The sequence below is a fragment of the Podarcis vaucheri genome (genome assembly GCF_965113315.1).
Source record: "Podarcis vaucheri genome assembly, chromosome: 6".
Classification (NCBI taxonomy): Eukaryota; Metazoa; Chordata; class Lepidosauria; order Squamata; family Lacertidae; genus Podarcis; species Podarcis vaucheri.
Genome location: NC_138764.1, coordinates 92064991 through 92086094, shown reverse-complemented (window position 1 = coordinate 92086094; position 21104 = coordinate 92064991). Strand labels below are relative to the sequence as shown.

General features: G+C 43.9%; 1 pseudogene across 1 annotated transcript; it reads left to right on the top strand.

The window, feature by feature from the left end:
- The first annotated feature begins 19731 nt into the window (after positions 1-19731).
- Positions 19732-20703, top strand: LOC309535321 (alpha-crystallin B chain pseudogene; annotated as a pseudogene). The gene has a single exon. The product of its transcript is annotated as an alpha-crystallin B chain pseudogene (transcript).
- Positions 20704-21104: the final 401 nt, after the last annotated feature.

Genomic DNA, 21104 nt, shown 5'->3' with positions numbered 1-21104 from the left:
TGGAACAACATCACCTCAGAAGCGGTCACTTCTCAAGCCACATTTACCAGGACAAAAAAGTCCCTTTCAGTCATTGCCTCCACGCATACAGTTAACACACATACATACATAATTTTATTTGTATGCCACCTTTCTACAGTTCAAACCATACTCAAGGCAGCTTGCAACATGGAAAAATGCATAATTGCAATGTTGCAAAAGTAGAGAACCAAACTGAACAATTTCCACATGACTCAGAACAAAATCTGAAATAAAGATACAAAAACCCACAGGAACAACCCCTCCCAACACTCAGGGAAGGGGAAGATGGATCATATTAGCAGATTTAGTCTCCCCCTGTATCTGGTGTTCCTCACTTGATCAGGATTAAAATCAGGGGCAGGCAGAAGGCAGATTGGAGTCTATTGGCGGGTATCTGAGTGATTTGCACTTGATTGTTTTTCCCCAGCTCGCGGTTCTTTACAACAGCAACGGCAAACTAATTGCTTTTCATCTAAATGGGGCTGTTGAAATTAAGAAAGCTAAGCAAGAGCAGAAATCTGTGTGGAAAGAACTGTGTGATTTTGGTTTGGTTAAGAGCCGTGGGTTGAGCTGTGATTGGGTTGATTAGTGCTTGGCAATGCTGTCATTCAGTTGCTTCATCACAGTTTAAATGAGAGGCGGGGAAGGAACCAAATGCATCCTTCCAAGCCGTTCTGTTTGGTCCTCAAAACACTCTCTCTACACCACACGACATTCCCTCCCTAGCTACATCTCCTTTCCTCAGGTCACACCCCTCACCAGCCCTGCCTTGTGCCCTCCTTAAGTGTTTTGACCTGACTGGAATGTGCCCCTGAACTCAGATAGCGCCTCTTGAATGTATGCTTAGAGGACAGAGAGGGGTGTCTGTGTGAGAGAGTCTGCAGAGGAACAGCCTACTGTATGAAGCTGAAATTTACATTCATTGTTCCACCCACATTTGCCTCTGGCCCCGCCCACCACTGACATGCAGCCCCTGGAAGGTTGCCCACTAGGGAACACAGCCGTTGGATGAAAATGACGCCCCACCTCAGGACTAAAATCTCAGTGTAAGCCTCTCTGCACTTTGGTTACATGAATTGGCCCTAATCCCTACCAAACCATTTCGTATAAAACCACAAAAGAGAAACAACTCCCAACGGTGTGATATTCTGCTGTGCCAAAGGCAGAGTAAAGGAAGGAAGAAGATTCCCCAGCGTCAGAAATAGCTGGGAGATCAAGAGAAAATGTACATAATGTGCCTTGGCTATTGAACCAAAGCGCATGCTTTGGGGCATGGCAATTCCACCTCTGTCCCCAGAGGTGATCACTGGGTGATTTAAATGAAAAAGGGAAGCTTTCGAAGAAGTGGCTTTGCTTTGAGAGTGCAACTAAGAGGAAAGCTGTCCAATGTGGGAGCTCCTTAAGGAACAGTCTTCCTACAGTTGCTGCTCTGAAATTCTGGCTGGGGGGCCAGGACCAGCACATGCACACAAAGGAGGAGTATACATGAGTAGCCAACAGTTGCAAGGGGAGAGTCAGGCTGGCTAAAGCTCAGAATGAGCTCAGGCTTGCAAGAGAGCTTAAAAATAATTTTTAAAAGTTTATTCGGCTATGTCCGAAGTAAGAGGAAGAACAAGCAAGTGGTAGGTCCTACGTGTGGGGAACATGGAGAAGTGCTATTGGGTGACAGAGAAAAGGCGGAACTACTCAACACCTACTTTGCCTCTTTCTTCACCCAAAAGGAAAGTGATGCCCAACCTGGTGATAACAAAATAAATGATGTAAGGAGGGAGCTGCAGCCCAAGATAGGAAAAGAGGTAGTAAGGGAACACTTTGCTACTTTAAATGAAATCAAATCTCCAGGGCCTGTTGAGCTTGCAGATGTAATTTCAGAACCTTTGTCTATTACCTATGAGAATTCTTGGGAACAGGTGAGGTGCCTGCAAACCCATCTTCACAAAGGGGGAAAGGAAAGGCAGGTTGACATCAATACCAGGGAAGGTCGAAGAACAGGCGAAGTCCCGGCAGACTGGAGGAGGGCAAATGTTGTCCCTATTTTCAAAAAGGGGAAAAGAGAGGACCCAAATAATTACCGCCCAGTCAGTCTGACATCAATACCAGGGAAGATTCTGGAGCAGATCATTAAGCAAACAGTCTGTGAGCACCTAGAAAGGAATGCTGTGATCACCAATAGTCAGCATGGATTTCTGAAAAATAGGTCATGTCAGACTAACCTGATCTCGTTTTATGACAGAATTACAAGCCTGGTAGATGAAGGGAACGCAGTGGATGTAGCCTACCTTGATTTCAGCAAGGCATTTGACAAGGTGCCCCATGATATTCTTGTAAAGAAGCTGGTAAAATGCGGTCTTGACTATGCTACCACTCAGTGGATTTGTAACTGGCTGACTGACCGAACCCAAAGGGTGCTCATCAATGGTTCCTCTTCATCCTGGAGAAGAGTGACTAGTGGGGTGCCACAGGGTTCTGTCTTGGGCCCGGTCTTATTCAACATCTTTATCAATGACTTGGATGATGGACTCAAGGGCATCCTGATCAAATTTGCAGATGACACCAAACTGGGAGGGGTGGCTAACACCCCAGAGGACAGGATCACACTTCAAAACGACCTTGACAGATTAGAGAACTGGGCAGAAACAAACAAGATGAATTTTAACAGGGAGAAATGTAAAGTATTGCACTTGGGCAAAAAAAATGAGAGGCACAAATACAAGATGGGTGACACCTGGCTTGAGAGCAGTACATGTGAAAAGGATCTAGGAGTCTTGGTTGACCACAAACTTGACATGAGCCAACAGTGTGACGTGGCAGCTAAAAAAGCCAATGCAATTCTGGGCTGCATCAATAGGAGTATAGCATCTAGATCAAGGGAAGTAATAGTGCCACTGTATTCTGCTCTGGTCAGACCACACCTGGAGTATTGTGTCCAGTTCTGGGCACCACAATTCAAGAAGGACACTGACAAACTGGAACGTGTCCAGAGGAGGGCAACCAAAATGGTCAAAGGCCTGGAAACGAAGCCTTATGAGGAACGGCTAAGGGAGCTGGGCATGTTTAGCCTGGAGAAGAGGAGGTTAAGGGGTGATATGATAGCCATGTTCAAATATATAAAAGGATGTCACATAGAGGAGGGAGAAAGGTTGTTTTCTGCTGCTCCGGAGAAGCGGACACGGAGCAATGGATCCAAACTACAAGAAAGAATATTCCACCTAAACATTAGGAAGAACTTCCTGACAGTAAGAGCTGTTCGACAGTGGAATTTGCTGCCAAGGAGTGTGGTGGAGTCTCCTACTTTGGAGGTCCTAGGGCAGATAATTCCACAGTTGGTCTGTGAGCATTTAGAAAAGGATGCTGTGATTACTAAGACCCAGCAAGGGTTTCTCAAAAACAAGTCATGCCAGACCAATCTGATTTCTTGTTTTGATGGAATTACAAACTTGGTGGATCAGGGAAATGCTGTGGACATAGTGTATCTTGATTTCAGTAAGCCTTTTGACAAAGTCCCCCATGATATTCTCACATGGAAGCTGGTAAAATGTGGGTTGAATGAGGTAACTGTTAGGTAGATTTGTAGCTGGTTGTCTGACCAAACCCAAAGAGTACTCATTAATGGATTCCTCATCATCCTGGAAAAAAGTGACAAGTGGGGTGCCACAGAGTTCTGTCCTGGGCCCGTTGCTGTTTAACATCGTTATTAATGACTTGGATTAAGGAATTGAGGGGATGCTCATCAAATTTGCAGATGGCACCAAACTGGGAGAGGTAGCTAATACCACAGAAGACAGAATCAGAATTCAAAATTACCTTAACAGATTGGAGAACTGGGCGCAAAGTAACAAAATGAATTTTAACAGGGAAAGAACCAGATGCACAAATGTAGGATGGGGGGCACCTGGCTTGCTAGCAGTATATGTGAAAAGGATCTAGGGGTCTTGGTGGACCACAAGCTTAACATGAGTCAACAGTGCAATGCAGCATCAAAAGAAGAAGAAAAACTAATGCTATTCTAAGCTGCATCAACAGAACAATAGTGTCCAGATCAATGGAAGTAATAGTAACACTCTATGCTGCCTTAGTCAGACCACACTTGGAATACTGCGTCCAATTCTGGGCACCACAATTTAAGAAGGATGTTGACAAGCTGGAACATGTGCAGAGGAGGGCAACAAATATGATCAAGCGTCTGGAAACTAAGCCTTATGAGGAGCACTTGAAGGAGCTGGGTATGTTTAGCCTGGAAAAGAGGAGACTGAGAGGTGATGTGATAGCCATCTTCAAATATCTTAAGGGCTGTCACATGGAGGAGGGAGCAAGCTTGTTTTCTCCTGCTCTGGAGGGTAGGACTCGAACCAATGGCTTCAGGTTGCAAGAAAGGAGCTTCCAACTAAACATTTTTTGGGGGGGGGGGCTTTCTGACAGTAAGAGCTGTTCAGCAGTGGAACAGACTGCCATGAGAAGTGGTGGACTCTCCTTTGTTGGAGGTATTTAAAGCAGAGGTTGGAGGGCCATCTGCCATGGATGCTTTAGCTGAGATTCCTGCATTGCAGGGGTTGGACTAGATGACCCTTGGGTCCCTTCCAACTCTAAGATTCTATAATTTTATAATATATCATAATGTGTAATACAAGGCATACATATGTGCTTATCAGTCCATTTGCGTGTATGCTCAATTTCCACCATCCTTTGTCCTCGGGGAAGAGGTGAATCATCTCCAGTTTAAAAACATCTATTCCTTTCCAGGGCTGATTTCTGGAAACAAATGGCCCTATGAGTTTGCCAGGAGAATATATATGGCTGTGCACAGTGTTGATTGGCTAGCACCTGTAATGTAGTCAAGACCTTTCCACATAATTTTTGGAGCAGCTTTGCACTTTTAAACAGCTCTATTTTTGATGAACAAGTAGGTGAATAGGTCATAACTGTACAGGAATCTTGGTTGAAACATGAAATGGGTAAGACACCTGAGCTAATATTTGATTTATGCATATACATATGCCTGTCTATTAAGTCCTGGGTGGCCATGTGTCCTGCTTTACAGAGGAGAGTCATCTGTATTGAAGGTCTACTAGACGACATTCCTCTATTTTAAGATGTCTTTTATTTGAGGGTTGTCCAAGTCTGGCTGAGATCCTGCCTCCTCCCTATTCTTGGAACAGCCTGGTTGGTGTTTTGTTTTTGTTATTTTTGTTATGGCTCCTTCTGATGGGGAACCCATAAGTATAATTTCCACCCACCTGTTTGGCACGTAGAAGGGGGAGTTTGGTCAGCATCATTCCATTGGTGGTGGCTGGCAGGATGTCAACTGAGTTGGGTGGAAGCACCTCTACATTACCAGCCACCACCTCAACCCAGGGAAAGGAAGAGGGTCAAGATTTCTCTGTCCCTCCATGATGAGGGACAACATGTATGTGTGAATACATTGCAGCAGGCTGAAAACGATTTCTTAATTGAGAAGAGCAGCCATTTTAAAACTCACTTGCAAAGGTCTCCATGCACAATTATTTTATTACAAGCCCTAATTTACCCCAAACATTGATTTCTTGCATCAATGCTGCCTTTGCCTCCAATCCCTATTTATCTCCTCAGGTTTTGATTTGGTGTCTGCAGCTTGGCCTCTTCTTCTTCACAGTTTTTGGGACTTTTTCATCAATCATTTATTTCACACCTCTTGCCTCTATGCTTGTTGGCAAATCCGATAATGATTTCCCACTTATTTAGTTGTCAGATCTGAAATCATTTGCCAGATAACTCCTGGGAGAATTTCAAGAGGCATTTTCTGAGCAGTTTGTTGTCAGTATGCGATAGTCTAAATCCAAGCTGTTTGTAGAAGCAAATCACAGTTGCGCAATTTCCATCCCTGATGGAATAGGAAGAGCCATCCAATTCTGTGTGAATTTCCCTTCCAAAAGATAAACATCTGGCACCATCAATTCAGGGTTTTAAGAAAGTTTTTTTTTTTTAACTCACCTACTTCCCCTGACACTTAATTGAAGATTTTATTGTATCCTGGAGTTTTTATGGCATTTAAAAATATTATCATGTTCAGTCTTGCTTAATTTTGTTTATTGCTTTACGGTGTTTGGCTTATCGTTCTGTATTTTACATATGTTGCTGTTTGATGAAGGTTGATTAAATTTTTTAACATAATATTCATGAAATTTCTCCAAGAGTCCATTAGTAACTCGACAGTCTGTCTCCAGTGAATATCAGCAATGGGTGGGGATAGTAACTGTTTTACTTAAGCCATGCTTGTACACTTTCCATAGGGCCACTGCTAATACCGGATGCAGGCCATTGCCCTGATCCTGGAGCCACACTATTCTAAAGTTTGTACAACATGTACATTCCAATTTCTTTTACTCTCTCTTTTTTGCGAGGGGAGGCTTTGTTTAATTTTGTCAACAATTTTTACAACTTCTGGGGAAGGCACTGAATGATAACAAATTTTATTTATTTAAATGCCAAACTCACTGCTTGCCAATATGCTCCGGCAGGACTCACACTGTTTGTTATTGCTTTGGACTTCCTAGCATTTGCAACATTTCTCATAATGATTTCATCTCTGGAACCATGAATCAAACCGTGGTACTGCAAGATTACAGTGCGTAATAGGAGAAAAGAATATGAGTCTCCAAACAGGCAGATCTAGAGTCCATGGCTTGTCTCGCTTGGTGGGCTTGCACCTGTGAAACACGTTTGCTTTTGCAACATGGGAGATCTCATTTCTGTCCATCTTCTGTACGCACTACCAGTCCCCCTTCCCTCCTTCAGCATCCTCTAAGAAATAAGGCATGCACAGACTGCATTGTGTTCCTGGTTCATGCTGAAAAGCTATTTGCTTAACCAAGCATTTCCTGGCTTATTAATATTGGTTGCACATAGAGCTGGTTGGTGTGATCACTGTATTGCTTTGAATTCATTAGTGTGAATTGATTGTGTGCATAATTGTTTTGCATTGTTCTTACTGCATGGTTTCATTATCTCTGCACACCAGATATAAATGTTATAAAATACATACAATAAGATGGAAGGAAAGGAATGTTGTTCTTAAGGATTGAGGGACCTTTTGGAACAGTATGAGATACTAGGGGAACATCTTATTTCCCCAGAGGGCCACATTTGCTGGGTAGCATGCTGGCAGTGGGTAGGGTTAGAGCTGGCAGCAGGTGGGACCAGAGTCATGCCACACCCTTTCCCCCCTCTTCTTCTATATATTTTGGAAGGTGGTTTCTTCTCTATAACTTCAGATGCCTCTCTCTGTATCATTGCCAAACTTGGCACAAGGGTTCCTGATGTTTGGATGCCATCCACCATTTTAAATGAGGATGGCAGGCTGAAATATCACTTTGACATGACTTATACCCTTCAAGTGTCCTGATTTTCCAGGGACAGTCCTGGAATCATGAAAGCCATCGCAGCTTCTGAATTGACCCCAGAATGTCCCTGTTTCTCCTGCCAGTGCTGCTTCCACTGAACTCAGGGAGAAGGATGAGCTGGCATTTGTCCTGAGCTGCAACAACTGCTGCGAGGGATCATCCTGTTGGCTCTCCATGGCCTCTCCATGACTGCTGCTGTCGGCCTCCTCCCTTGGGCAGCCCATAGCAGGTGCTGGAGTGTGGGCAAGGAGGAGGAGAAGCTGTCACTTGTGAGACCCAGCCCCATGTGATGCATCAGTTCTGAGGGGCAGGCAGAGGGCAAGGCCATTTTGGAGGAAAACACGAATTTGCACATGACCGTCTCAAACTGATCACCTGGTCCGGCCCCATTCCTAACCTTAACGATTCTGGAATCTCTTGCAACCGATTCTTGGATGTGGAGCAGGCAAAGAAGTCTGGAAGGCACCTTTGTATTCTAAGTCACCTTTCTCCTCTGCTCATCCTTTGCTGGCCACAGTTAGTTACCCTCCCTATCCTCAGGTACTACTTTGAGCAACAGGCCAAGAATCATGCAAATCCCTCGTTGTGTTTGCCCCAACTTGAAACAACAAGAGCTATTTCCAGATTTCAATTTTTATCTCCCGTGGTGCCCAAAGGTGGATGCTTCTATGACCAGATTATAACCGGCCCATGTGTTGATGTGCTAGAGAGAGGGAGGGAGGGGTGAGAGCTGGGTGAGGAGATCCCCAACCTGGGTGGCCTTGCATAAGATCCAGCCACAGGTACAAGCCAGAGGGGATTTCAGAAAGTACAAAGCATCCAAGGAAAATGCAGTTGAGTTGAGTTGAGTTGGGTTGGGCTATCGTTCCACGCATCCCCGCCCCTCCCGTGGTACGCCAAGCCATGCAAATCAGAGTCTCAGTGTCCTGTACACTAGCAAGTTGAAGGACGTACTGTGTCTCCTTACATGGGAGACATGATCAACCAAACCTTTTTTTATATTACCTTCTTCAAACAGAGCTAATAAATCAAGATCACCAAAGATGCATGTTATGCAAAACTTAATTGGATTTGGCAGCTGGCCCACTAGGAGCAGCAGTTATCTGACTCCAGATCAGAGAGCTCCATTTTAATGGGTGGATTTGAGTCGCCCACGTTGGAATTGCTAAATCCTGCTTTCAAATGCAGTGTGCGTGCATCTTTCACTCTGGGAAGCGGAGGAGTGGAGCATTGTTCTGCCTTTTGTGCAATAAGAAGGCGAGGAGAGGCTCTCAAAAATGGAAGACAATGCCTTTATGAAAGCGTGGCTCTCAGCTTCCCAAAGATAGGCTAATCACCTAATAGAGCTCTGGAAGTTTTGCAAACCATTCAAACCGCTTGGCAGCATGGCACGGCGCAGAGCGCATGAATTCGGAATGCTTCTTTGTGTTCCCTGTTTGTGCAATCATGGATGTGGGAAGCAATATAGGGAAGAGAGGATATGATATGGCACTGGATTTTCTTTTTTTAAGTCCCTGTTCTTTCTCCATGTACCCCCCCCCCCGGAGGGTGGCATTAACGAATAAGGCTTTTGCAGTTCTGGTCCTCTCCCTTGTTAGAATGTTGGAGGGTGGGGTAGATGGTGGTACATCAGTATTGGACCCCTTGTACCACAGCCCTCAGACAATTAGCTTTAATTTAATTTTATTTTTTGAAGTAAACCGATCAGACATTTCTAAAGAAAGTTATACAACAAAATGCAGAGACACCTCTAAAGTGTCAACACTCTACCGGCAGCACCATTGCTAGGGATGTATAACCATTGTTGCTAAGCAGTCATTGTTTGACCTATATCATTGTACTACTCCTCTTTTAATAGGAATGGTATGCTTTACTCAGAACTAACTCCCTTGAAATAAATATATTTATTAATTTCATAAGATTTATGCACAGCTTGTCTGTAAGAACAAAACAAAAAACTCAAAGCGGTTTTAAACCCCGAGCTTTAATTGAGGTTTCCTTATTGCTGAAAAAAATGGTGATATTAGAATCCCACTGTGTACATCTGCCAAATTTTCCATGTCCCTCACACAGCCACTATTATTCTGCTTATCACCACTAAGCTGTTATTTATTAATATAGAGTAATGATAAAATAATAATATAAAATACAAAATGAATCAGCAACTATAACCACAAAATAATTAAATACCTTACAGCTGCAGCAAATAAAAATCTATAACAACTTTTTTATCGTGGTTGACAAAATGTTGTGTTTGCATGTGCACAGGCTAAATTAGCTCTCAATTTCTTGCCCCAGATGTGTCATCTTGATTTTTGGGACATTACATTTTATAATTTTGGAATTTACCTCCCCCCCTACTTTTTTGCCATTCCTTAGAATCTGGGAGAGGGTGTGGCCTATGGAGAAGGTGTGGCCTAGGGACACTACCAAGTGGCTTTCTTCGGCCTCTACCACTGATGTTCCACACCACTGTCTTAGACAAGGCTGCAGTCATAGAATTGTAGAGTTGGAAGGGACACCCAGGGTCATTTAGTCAACCCCCCTGCAATTTAACTAGTGTTCTCCAGTGACTTTCCCAATGTCTTGCAATTTTAAGCTTAAAAAAACAAACAAACTGTGGAATCTCCAATCCTACAGTAAAAGTGTAAGTTCATCCAATATCAAGTTAATTGCTGAACTTTGCACTAGCTAGGTTAGTAACATATAATACCTGTGTGTGTGTGTGCTTTTCTAGCAGAGCATCTGAATTCTGCTGACTAGAGAGCTGGTGGTTGTTACCTGACTCATTAAGTGGGAACCAGAGGATAAAGTCATAGATCACTATTTTCACTTGGCAAAAAGAAACAAAGCAGCGTCTGAGAGGCGCTGCTCAATCTGAGGTTCTTGAGACTTTCCCACTGAACAAGAGTCCTCTGTCTGATTATTTGCAGGATCGGGGATTTTGAAGAGGCTGGCAGAAAAGAACTGATGTGCTGGCATCAAGACCTGGAATGCTCAATCATCATGCTAAGTACTCTTCAGAGTAAAACCCTGACCAAATTTCCCATTGTGTCTGTCTTGGCGCAATACATTTAAAACACTTTGATCCCACTTTATACAGTCATGGCTTTCCCCATGGGAGCTGTAGTTTGTTAAGGGTGCTGAGAATTGTGAGGAGACCCTGATTCCCATCTCAGAGCTACAATTCCCAGAGTAGTTTAATGATCAATACCTCTTCACAAGGAACTCTGGGAATTGTGGGTGTTGTGCCTTTTGGGTTGACATACTCATATATTTTGCTAAATTCCCTTCCCACCAATGGTTGTGGTGTGATACAACAACAACAGTCATTGGGTCACCCTCAGTTTCATTACTTTTTAACCTTTTTTAACCAGGCCTTTGCCTGACTTGATCTACATCCTATACCCTTTTAAAAATGCTGGTTTTTTGGGGGGATTTTTTATTGGGTTGTTTTTGTTTTGATTTTATGTATTTGATATTTTATGTGACCCGCCCCGAGTCCTTCGGATATAGGGCAGTATAGAAATAAAAATAAATAAATTACTTTAATCCCACATTTATGTGGGTCAAGGGATGGGCCAATGGATTTTTTTTTCTGGAATCAAATACCATTTAAAAAGAACACAAAGTGTGCACTATCTTCCATGAGTTTTTCAGAAGTGGCTTTTACATTGTGTGCAAGCTCAAATATAACAAGTAAATTAATTGGGAAATGGGGAAATAAACTGGCATGTGAATGCAGCCAGAATGCCATCAAGTTCCATTGTTTCCAGGGAGTTCTGCTGTATTCCCGCTCAAAGGGCGTGGTGGCAAGAAGCCCCACTTACTTGCTTCACCAGGCCGTGGGTTGCTGGCTGCCCTATTTTGAAGAGTAGGCAAACTAAGACCCGGGAGCCAGATCTGGCCCAATCACCTTCTAAATCCGGCCTGCAGACCGTCCGGGAATCAGTGTGTTTTTACATGAGTAGAATGTGTGCTTTTATTTAAAATGCATCTCTGGGTTATTTGTGGGGCATAGGAATTCGTTCTCACCCCCCAAAAAAAAATATAGTCCGGCCCCCCACAAGGTCTGAGGGACAGTGGACCGGCCCCCTGCTGAAAACGTTTGCTGGCCCCTGGTATAAATGGATATGTTTTTAGAGGAATGGAGGCAGTGCACAAAGCTCAGACCATATGCAGGTCTGCAGAGTCCGAGATGGAAAAAAGATGTAGTACCAACCAAGGAAGAGGTACAGATAGGTAGCCGTGTTGGTCTGCCATAGTCAAAATAAAAAAAAATTCCTTCCAGTAGCACCTTAAAGGCCAACTAAGTTAGTTCTTGGTATGAGCTTTCGTGTGCATGCACACTTCTTCAGATACACTGAAACAGAAGTTGCCAGATCCTTCTATATAGTGAGAAGGTGGGGAGGGGTATTACTGAACCAAGGAAGAGTGGCTAGTCAAATTAATGGCCGAAATGGCAGAGCTAACAGGTGTAATAAGAAACGGAGGAGGAGGAGGAGGAGGAGGAGGAGGAGATTAAAGATTTGGAGAAATTTGTGGGATATTTGAAAAATACATGTATGCAAACAAGTTCATTAGCAGGGTCAACGCAAAACAAGCAGCCAAACATATTACTAAGGGGAACTAAATTATAACTTAAAAATGGAGTAATGTGGAAAATGCAGCATAAAAATGAAAAAGAAAGAAAAAGAAAATGCAGCATAAAAATGAAAAAGAAACCACAAAGGAGAGGGAGGGAAGTCAAATATGTGTGTATTAGAAATATATGTGATTTGTGTTTTTGTAAGTTGTATGTTCATAAATTTTTGAAAAACTTAAAATTTATAGATAGATAGATAGATGATAGATAGATAGATAGATAGATAGATGATAGATAGATAGATAGATAGATAGATAGATAGATAGATAGATAGATGATAGATAGATAGATAGATATAGATAGATGATAGATAGATCCGGGTCATGACCTGCCTGGATTAGATCAGGTGAGTCCACTTTGCAATACAAAGTTGAGTGGATTCTTCCTGCATGCCTTGTTATGGGGCCATAGGACAGGCAACATGGAACGCACACCTCTGCCCTCCAACAGAACAATGTGGCCAGGGGACTCGAGAGAAACAGCCGGAGGGGCTGCCCCTACTGCTCTTCCAGCATTTGCTGCTTGGGGTAGTTGCCTCACTCTGCCTAATGATAAAGCCGGCCCAGAAGCCTTCATCTTTGTTATCCTTTGGAAGGTCTCCTTGGAAAACCGCAGACCCTCAGCACCATAGGAGCATAGCTGTCAAGCGTCCCTTATTTGGCGGGACAGTCCCTTATCCCAGCGCCATGTCCCACTGCTATCCCTTACTGTTGAGGCTTTGTTTGGCTTCTGGCTGGGCTTTCTGCCTTTGGCTCAGAGGGGCTCAGAAGTTGAACATACCTGTGCCCGGAAAATCCCTTATTTTGGCTGCTGATCCCTTATTTTCGAGGCTGCTGGTCCCTTATTTTCAAATCTGTAAGTTGACAGCTATGCATAGGAGGATGAAGGGAACAATAGTGTGGCTTCTCCAAGTCCCACCCTGCCCCTTGTAATGTTTCTTCCCTCTCCCAAAACACTTATTGTGCCCCTGATGTCCCTTTCCCCACCCATTATATCACCCATTAGTGATTAGATTGGGAAAACTGGAGGGGGAATGAGTTAAAAACCTTTCCCTGGCGCCTCAGCTCCGCTCCAGCCATGGATCTCAAATGTAATGTGGAAAAGTAGATTTATATATCACCTTGGGCTTTCAATAAGTAAATAAAATATTAATCATCATGAGACTTGTGTTAAAATTGTGAAGACTTGGCAAGAGAGGGCCTTGCAGGTATGATTAGCCTGGGAAAGGATGTTTTAAGGAGACAAGTAAAGTCTGCCTTGTACAATTTTAAGCTGGTGCTACATCTTAGATATGTAAAATCATGGGAACGTTAATATAAAATTGGCTGACTCGTCTTGGCTTATGAGCGCCAAAACTTTTTTGGAGCAGCAGGTTAATTTAGGAATGCCCTTGATGATTTTTGAGGAGCCTTCTCGAGATGTTTGCTGTTATTGCTAATTAATTTAATTCAGCAAAGTGAACATTTGATGCTGGTGTACTGTAAGCAGCATAAAGCGCAGTTCTCTGGCTGAAGAGGGCAAGAGACTGAACTAGGCTGGGTTCCAGCAATCTAAATGCAATTCAAGCAAAGGAAATGCATTTTTAAAAAAATATCTCAACAACGTATCTACCACTTACCGTATTTTTTGCTCTATAAGACTCACTTTTTCCCTCCTAAAAAGTAAGGGGAAATGTGTGTGCGTCTTATGGAGTAAATGCAGGCTGCGCAGCTATCCCAGAAGCCAGAACGGCAAGAGGGATCACTGCTTTCGCTGCACAGCGATCCCTCTTGTTGTTCTGGCTTCTGAGATTCAGAATATTTTTTTTCTTGTTTTCCTCCTCCCCAAACTAGGTGCGTCTTATGGTCTGGTGCGCCTTACAAAGCGAAAAATATGGTATTTACAATAATCTCCAAGTAACTCAATCCTATGAAAAATGAAAATTAGGAAAAATAGTATGTCTCTAATTATGGTAGGTTCTTCTCGCCAGAAAAAGTGTTCTGTCTTACTCAAAAACCTGCTGCCCTATTAGTAGGGCTAGTCCAATGTATATCCTTTCCCCTCCTATCTCTTTCTGATATTTTGTGATGATGATTTATTTCTCTACCTCTCAAAAGGCCTGTGCAATCGATCACTTTAGGGCAGGGGCCAGCAAACCTTTTCAGCAGGGGGCTGGTCCACTGTCCCTCAGACCTTGTGGGGGGGGGGGCTGGACTATATTTTGAAAAAAATAATAATGAATGAATTCCTATGCCCCACAAATAACCCAGAGATGCATTTTAAATAAAGGCACACATTCTACTCTTGTAAAAACATGCTGATTCCCAGACCGTCTGCGGGCTGGATTTAGAAGGCGATTGGGCCGCATCCGGCCCCCGGGCCTTAGTTTGCTTACCCATGCTTTCGGGTGAGGCATGGTAAAAATCTTCAGTCTTAGTGCTATGGCAACGCTGGTTGTCATCCAGCACAATAGTATGACCGTTGTATAGACCATGCACCACCCAAATGCAAGTCCATACAAAATTGCATCAAATGTGGGTTAAATTCAACATTCCGCTATTATGAAGTACGGAGGTCCGTACTTAACTGAAACTGTTCTTAACCTGAAGCACCACTGTAATGGTTCAAGGGGTTGCTCGTGGTTGGGTTGGCTAAGTGAACCTTTTCTGTCCGGACAGCCACTCACCCGTGGCTGTCTCAATCGCTGGCAGAATCCGTCAGTGGGCGTTTCCTGAATTTCTTCCATCAAAGAAGTTCTTTCACGCCCAGTCTCCTCCTACTTTCCCTGCGTGGAAGCCTTCTGTGCAAGGAAGGCGTAGGCAGCGGAGGACCCTTCCTTCCGCCGCTGGTCCCCGGCCAGGAGTCATGTGACTCCCTCTCAGATTCCCCCATCTGCCCCCCTTCTCCACTGGAGCTGAGCTGATTCCCTTCCCCAGAAGATGGGCTGCCTCTCCCAATCCCGGGACGCTCTCTGGGATCCCTCTGGAGCCCTCTCTCTCCCTCCGGCACTGATGGCAGTTCCCTGACAACCACTTTAGCTAATGGGGCCTCCTGCTGCTGCTGCTGCGCCACCGCAGCACGATTTCTGTTCTCATCCTGAAGCAAAGTTCTTAACCTGAAGCACTATTTCTGGGTTAGCGGAGTCTGTAACCTGAAGCGTATGTAAACTGAAGCGTGTGTAACCTGAGGTACCACTGTGTGATGGTGATGATTTATTACCCATTCATCACCCTAAAGACCAAGGGTGGGTGACAACAACTTAAAACACAACAGTTTAAACTAGAAACAGTTTAAAACAGATTACAAGCACCAGAATGGGGTGGGACCTAAAATTGACACCTCAGGTGTCAAAGGTGAGGGGAAAGAGGTGCATTTTCAGCATTCACCAAAAATTGCCTAGTGAAGGAGAATGCCCAGGTTCTCTTCTGGTGGTGCGGATTTCCACCACTCAGGAGTTGCCACAAAGGATGTCCTCTCCTGGGCAACAACCATCTCCCAAGCTTCTGAGGGCTTTGGCCTCCTCTTCTGAAGAAGGAGGCATTTCAGATAATTGGGGTTTAAGTCGTTTAGGATTTTAAGCACTAATGTGAGCACTTTGAATCGGGTCTGGAAAAGCTCTTGACAACCATTATGACATTAAAGTGTGAAAACTCTCTAATTCTCACAACAGGATTTTTTTTTTTCATAAATAAAAAAAACACCACTGAGCTTTTTTCCCCCCTCTCACGAATGAAAATGTGGGGAAACATTTTGCAAGCATTGATTGCAATTTGCTTTGAATGCCAGAGGCTGGATAAAATTACCTCAGGTGCTCGATTTGGCCCATAGGCATGTCTGCACAACAAAGGGCATTGTCTACACAACAGACATAAGCTGCTTTTGTTTTTTTGTTTTGTTTTGTTTTTTTGAACTGTCATGGCTTTGCCTCTACAGGTATTATTGTACTTGCTGTTCTGCAAAACAGCCAGACAATCGATTTCCAGCAAAGGAATCGCTGCACAACTATATGAGACCAAAAATGCCAGGATCCCTAAGGGTAAAGGCAGAGTGGTTAAACCTGTTTAATGATATAATTCAGAATTGCACTGAAGGACTTAAGAAGATTAGAAGACCTCAGGGCAAATGATTCAGCTAATCCAGCATTATTATTATTATTATTATTATTATTATTATTATTATTATTATTATTAACATTTATAGCTGACCATTCCTACAATGAGCTCAAGGTGACATACATAGTTCTTGCCATTTTATCAGGTCACCCAATGAACACTTTAACCACTACCCCACACTGACTCACTTGCTTTCCACAGTGGCCAACCTAAGCCACACACAGGCCATGAAAAAATAACTGCCCTCCATACTGTTCCTTCCCCCACAGCCCCACAATTCGTATAAAGTTGTATGCTGCTTCTGAACATGGAAGCTCTATATAACCATCATGACTAGTATGGATTGACCAATATAAAATACGTCTGTATACAGTCCTTTATTTGTTTTATGCATTTATTTTTTTTAAAACCACTTATATGCCACAATTTCTTTTTTCCATTTTTTAAATCAAAAGTTTGCAACACTTACACATACACCACAAAAAGCCCACAAATATTAAAAGTACAAATCACCAGCTAACTAATACCAAAATGCACATTTTTTCAATTGTCTGCGTTAACTATGGTGGCATAAAATTTTTTAGCAAACAAGCAAAAGGCCCTGCAATTCCCATCATCTGGGGCCAATGGCAGTGCCAGATGGGGCATGTGTAAGTCGGAGTCCATCAAACATTTGGAGGGTCACAGGTTCCCCAGCTCTGGTCTAACTATGAAATTATTATAGTAATAAATTAATAATAATAATAATAATAATAATAATAATAATAATAACTTTAATAATTGTTATTTTTTATTAGGTGGTATCTAACTAGTAAAGGGACGCGGGTGGCGCTTTGGGTTAAACCACAGAGCCTAGGACTTGCCAATCAGAAGGTCGGCGGTTTGAATCCCCGCGACGGGGTGAGCTCCCGTTGCTCAGTCCCTGCTCCTGCCAACCTAGCAGTTCGGAAGCATGTCAAAGTGCAAGTAGATAAATAGGTACCGCTCCAGCGGGAAGGTAAACGGCATTTCCGTGCGCTGCTCTGGTTTGCTAGAAGCGACTTAGTCATGCTGGCCACATGACCCGGAAGCTGTACACCGGCTCCCTTGGCCAATAAAGCGAGATGAGCGCCGCAACCCCAGAGTCGGGCACGACTGGACCTAATGGTCAGGGGTCCCTTTACCTTTACGTATCTAACTAGCACATTCCGTCAGCACCAGGATTTTCACTTGCTCAGTTAAACTCCTCCCCCACTCTCCTCCCCATGCATGCCCAAGAAACCATAGAATGGATTTAGGGGGCACACAGGAGGAGGGGGAGGGGAGAAGTCACATTGCGCAAGCAGAAATCCTTGCACTGATGAGATGCATTAGTCAGCGGTACTTTGCATTTTTTGCGGGATGCCTTAAAAAAACAAGGCTGTCTGCACAACGTCCAAACATGCATGATGAATATAGGTAGATGAAGGCTTGGCTAAAAGAGTGGAATGTTTTGTTGTAATAATAATAATAATAATAATAATAATAATAATAATAATAATAATTTTAAAGGATCTTGAGCTGACCATTTCTGCATCTTTAACTGCAAAGCGTAAGGGTGTGCTGGGGTGTGTGTGTGTGGAATTAAATAATTAAATGAGCGCCGTGTGCGATGCAGCCAAATTCACGCTCTGCTGCGCCACGTCTGGAAACGGTGCTCGTGACAGTGACACTGAGAACCAGTTGTCAGTCTAATGTAATCAAACAGACAAGCAGCTCTGCTGGCAAGAACTGAATTAGTGTTTTCTGTCCAAATCAGTGTCATCGGCCGGGGAGGCACTGAAGCTTATGCGGCGCTAACAAAAACTCCCCCAGAAGCTGCCTTTGTTATCGCAAATATGGTGGGCATTGGTACTATCTGTGTAACCTCATTCTGTAAGAGAAATATACCTCGTGGTCATGCTATTGTTTTCATCTTCCTCATACCGGGATGGAATTCAGAGTCCAAACGCCTGATCTAATTAGACAACCGTAATATTTTTTTCCCCTTTCTAAACCCAGGAATGTAACAGAGAATGCCAGGGGAGCTTGTTCCAGACTTGTATGTGGAAATCCATCCCTCTTGTACATGTGTGTTCATATACACATAGTTTATACAGGATATTAAAGTCAATCCATGAGGGGCTGAGGGAGCCCCTGTTTTGTGGCAATTTTGCGATGTTTTCAGGAGTGTTATCTGACACAGCACAGGATTCCGGCACAGAAGTCCTTTCCATGTGGAAATTTGTATGAACTCTACATCATTGTATTCTCCTATCATCCTCTTCCTATATACATGTAACTCATTGTGATCTCTCTTATGCGCTATCTGCACTGTACATTTAAACCACTATGATGCCACTTTAAACAGTCACGGCTTCCTCCCGCAAAATCCTGGAAAGTGTAGCTTGTAAAGGGTGTTCTGAGTTTTTAGGAAACCCCTATTCCTATCACAGAATTACAATTCTGAGGGTGGTTTAACAGTTAATTCCACTTCTCAGTGAACTCTGGGAATTGTGGCTTTGTGAGGAGAATACATAAATTAAATGAATAAAAACTAAATCATACCTATTTTCTGATCCCCATTTTCCTGGGACAGTTCCAGATTTACAGAAGCCATTTTCATCAGATAAATGTTGGAGGGTATGGAGTTATGTGACCCACGAGCCAAGGAGATAAGTAACTATGCAACCTTTAGAAGACATCTGAAGGCAGCCCTGTATAGGGAAGTTTTTTAAAGTTTAACATTTTATTATGTTTTTATATATGTTGGAAGCTGTTCAGAGTGGCTGGGGCAACTCTGATGGGAAAGGTATACCGTAATTATAATAATTAGTATTAGTATTATTGAATAAGACGTTCCTATTTTCATCAGAGATTTGTTGGATGGTATGCTAAACACCTTTCCACCTCATCCCTACCTACTGCTAGCTCTCCCTGCACTGCTTGACCTTTTTGGTTTTACGTATTTTGTAAGGTGAAACTTTGCATTTTCTTCTATACATGCTGAGAGTGTCCTTTCATGTATCTGATGAAGTGGGCTCTGGCTCATGAAAACATAGGCCAGAATAAATACAGCAGCCTTCAAGATGCCACGGGACTCCATTAGTTGTTTTTGCTGTGCTGCCACTGACTATAAGGCTGTAAATAAAAGACCACCTACAAAGAATGAGATGAGCTCCAAGAAAGAGGGGACTATATTACCGTTGCTCCAGCTCCAGGGTTCATCTCCCAATCAAATACATATTACTGCATGCTAGCTCATCTCCTGATCTGATAATTTACAAATTAACAACAGGCAGGTTTTTAAGAAGGCAGGATAAGCCGGGAGGCTGAATGCACGTTATCAAAAGCAATGAGAAAAGGTTTCTCAGGAAGACGGTATCAAATATCTTTAACAGAAAATAGCAAGCCCTGATGTGTTTTTTGAGCCTAAGCCATTCTTCATCAGGGGCTACCGAGCCCCTTGTGGATGTAGCAGAATAAGGATGGGACGAGATGCTATTTAACAGCATGGTTAGCAATGCTGGGTTTATTTAAAACAATACAAAAATAGACGCTGCTCCCCCTTCTATATTCATTGGAATTGCATTGCACAGGGGTGCACTCCCCTGGCCGCGGTCTGTGTTGTGTGTGTCTCCGGCTGCTCGCCCGCCTTCTCCTCTCCGCGCCATGGACATCGCCATCCACCACCCCTGGATGTGGCAGTCCCTGGGCTTCCCTTCGGCCTTCCCGTCGCTCTTCCCGCCGCATCTTTTCAACCAGAGGTTCAGCGAAGGGCTCTTTGAGAGCGACCTGTTCCTGGCCACGCTCAGCCCCTATTACATGCGTACGCCCAGCCTGCAGATGCCTGCGATGCCGCAGATACCGGACACGGGGCTTTCGGAGGTGAAGATGGACAAAGACAAGTTTTCTGTGTTGTTGGACGTGAAGCATTTTTCACCTGAAGAGATGAGCGTGAAGGTGATTGGGGACTACATCAAAGTTCATGCCAAGCATGAGGAACGGCCGGATGAGCACAGCTACATCTCCCAGGAGTTCCACCACCGCTACATGATCCCCAAGGGGGTTGACCCGGCAGCCATCACCTCGGCCCTGTCTCCCGACGGGGTGCTATCCATCACGGCACCGACTACCCAGGCTCTTCCCGGAGTGGAGTGCAGCATCCCCATCAGCCGCCAGGAAAAGCCTGCCGTCACCGGAAAGTAATAGGGTAGCAGCCTAGCTTGGCTTTTTGCTCTCGGTTTTTACTGGAAGCCAGCAAGCACCTCAGGCCTGCTCTCCCCTCGCTAGTAGCTGCAAGGGCTGCTCACTCTTCACAGAAGTGACATTCCCCTCTGCCCGCTCCCTGCTGAGGTTCTGGCAGCAGAGACTATATATTGCCTCTAGGGTGGCGATCCTTTAGTGCAATTTCCCTACACTCCAGTAGGACCTTCCTGGAGTAGAGACTGGGCCCTTTCTTCTTCTGGCTAGGAGTACCCTTCTGTTGCAGGCTTACTCTGTGCACCACTGTTTATGCCAATCTCCTTGCTTTGTATAAATACAGATGCCACTTGGGTACATGTACTTGCTTGCATTGCACAGGCAGGGGAAATGTAACTCTTCCCTCCCCCAGCTGTGATCACATAAAAAACCACACAGGCACCCACACACCCTTACAAAGAGAGCAATGAGACTCGGGACAAAAGTCCCGATAGACAACTGATAGGATGGTCTTTTGGTTTTTTTGTTTGTTTTTTTGTTTTTCTAAGCCTCATAGGCTTCAAAGTGTTAGGAGCATCCTACTCTCATGTAGGACCCTGGCAGAGACACATGCCCAAATGGCAAGTTCTCTCCCTCCTGGTCGATCGCTCGGGAGCTTCAAAAGCTTTCTTCAGCCCGAACATCACAGCGACTGATGCCAGAAGGGATTAGCACACTTAGGGATCCTGCAGAGTATTCGCAGTTTGTGTAACATAACCAATAGCACTGCAT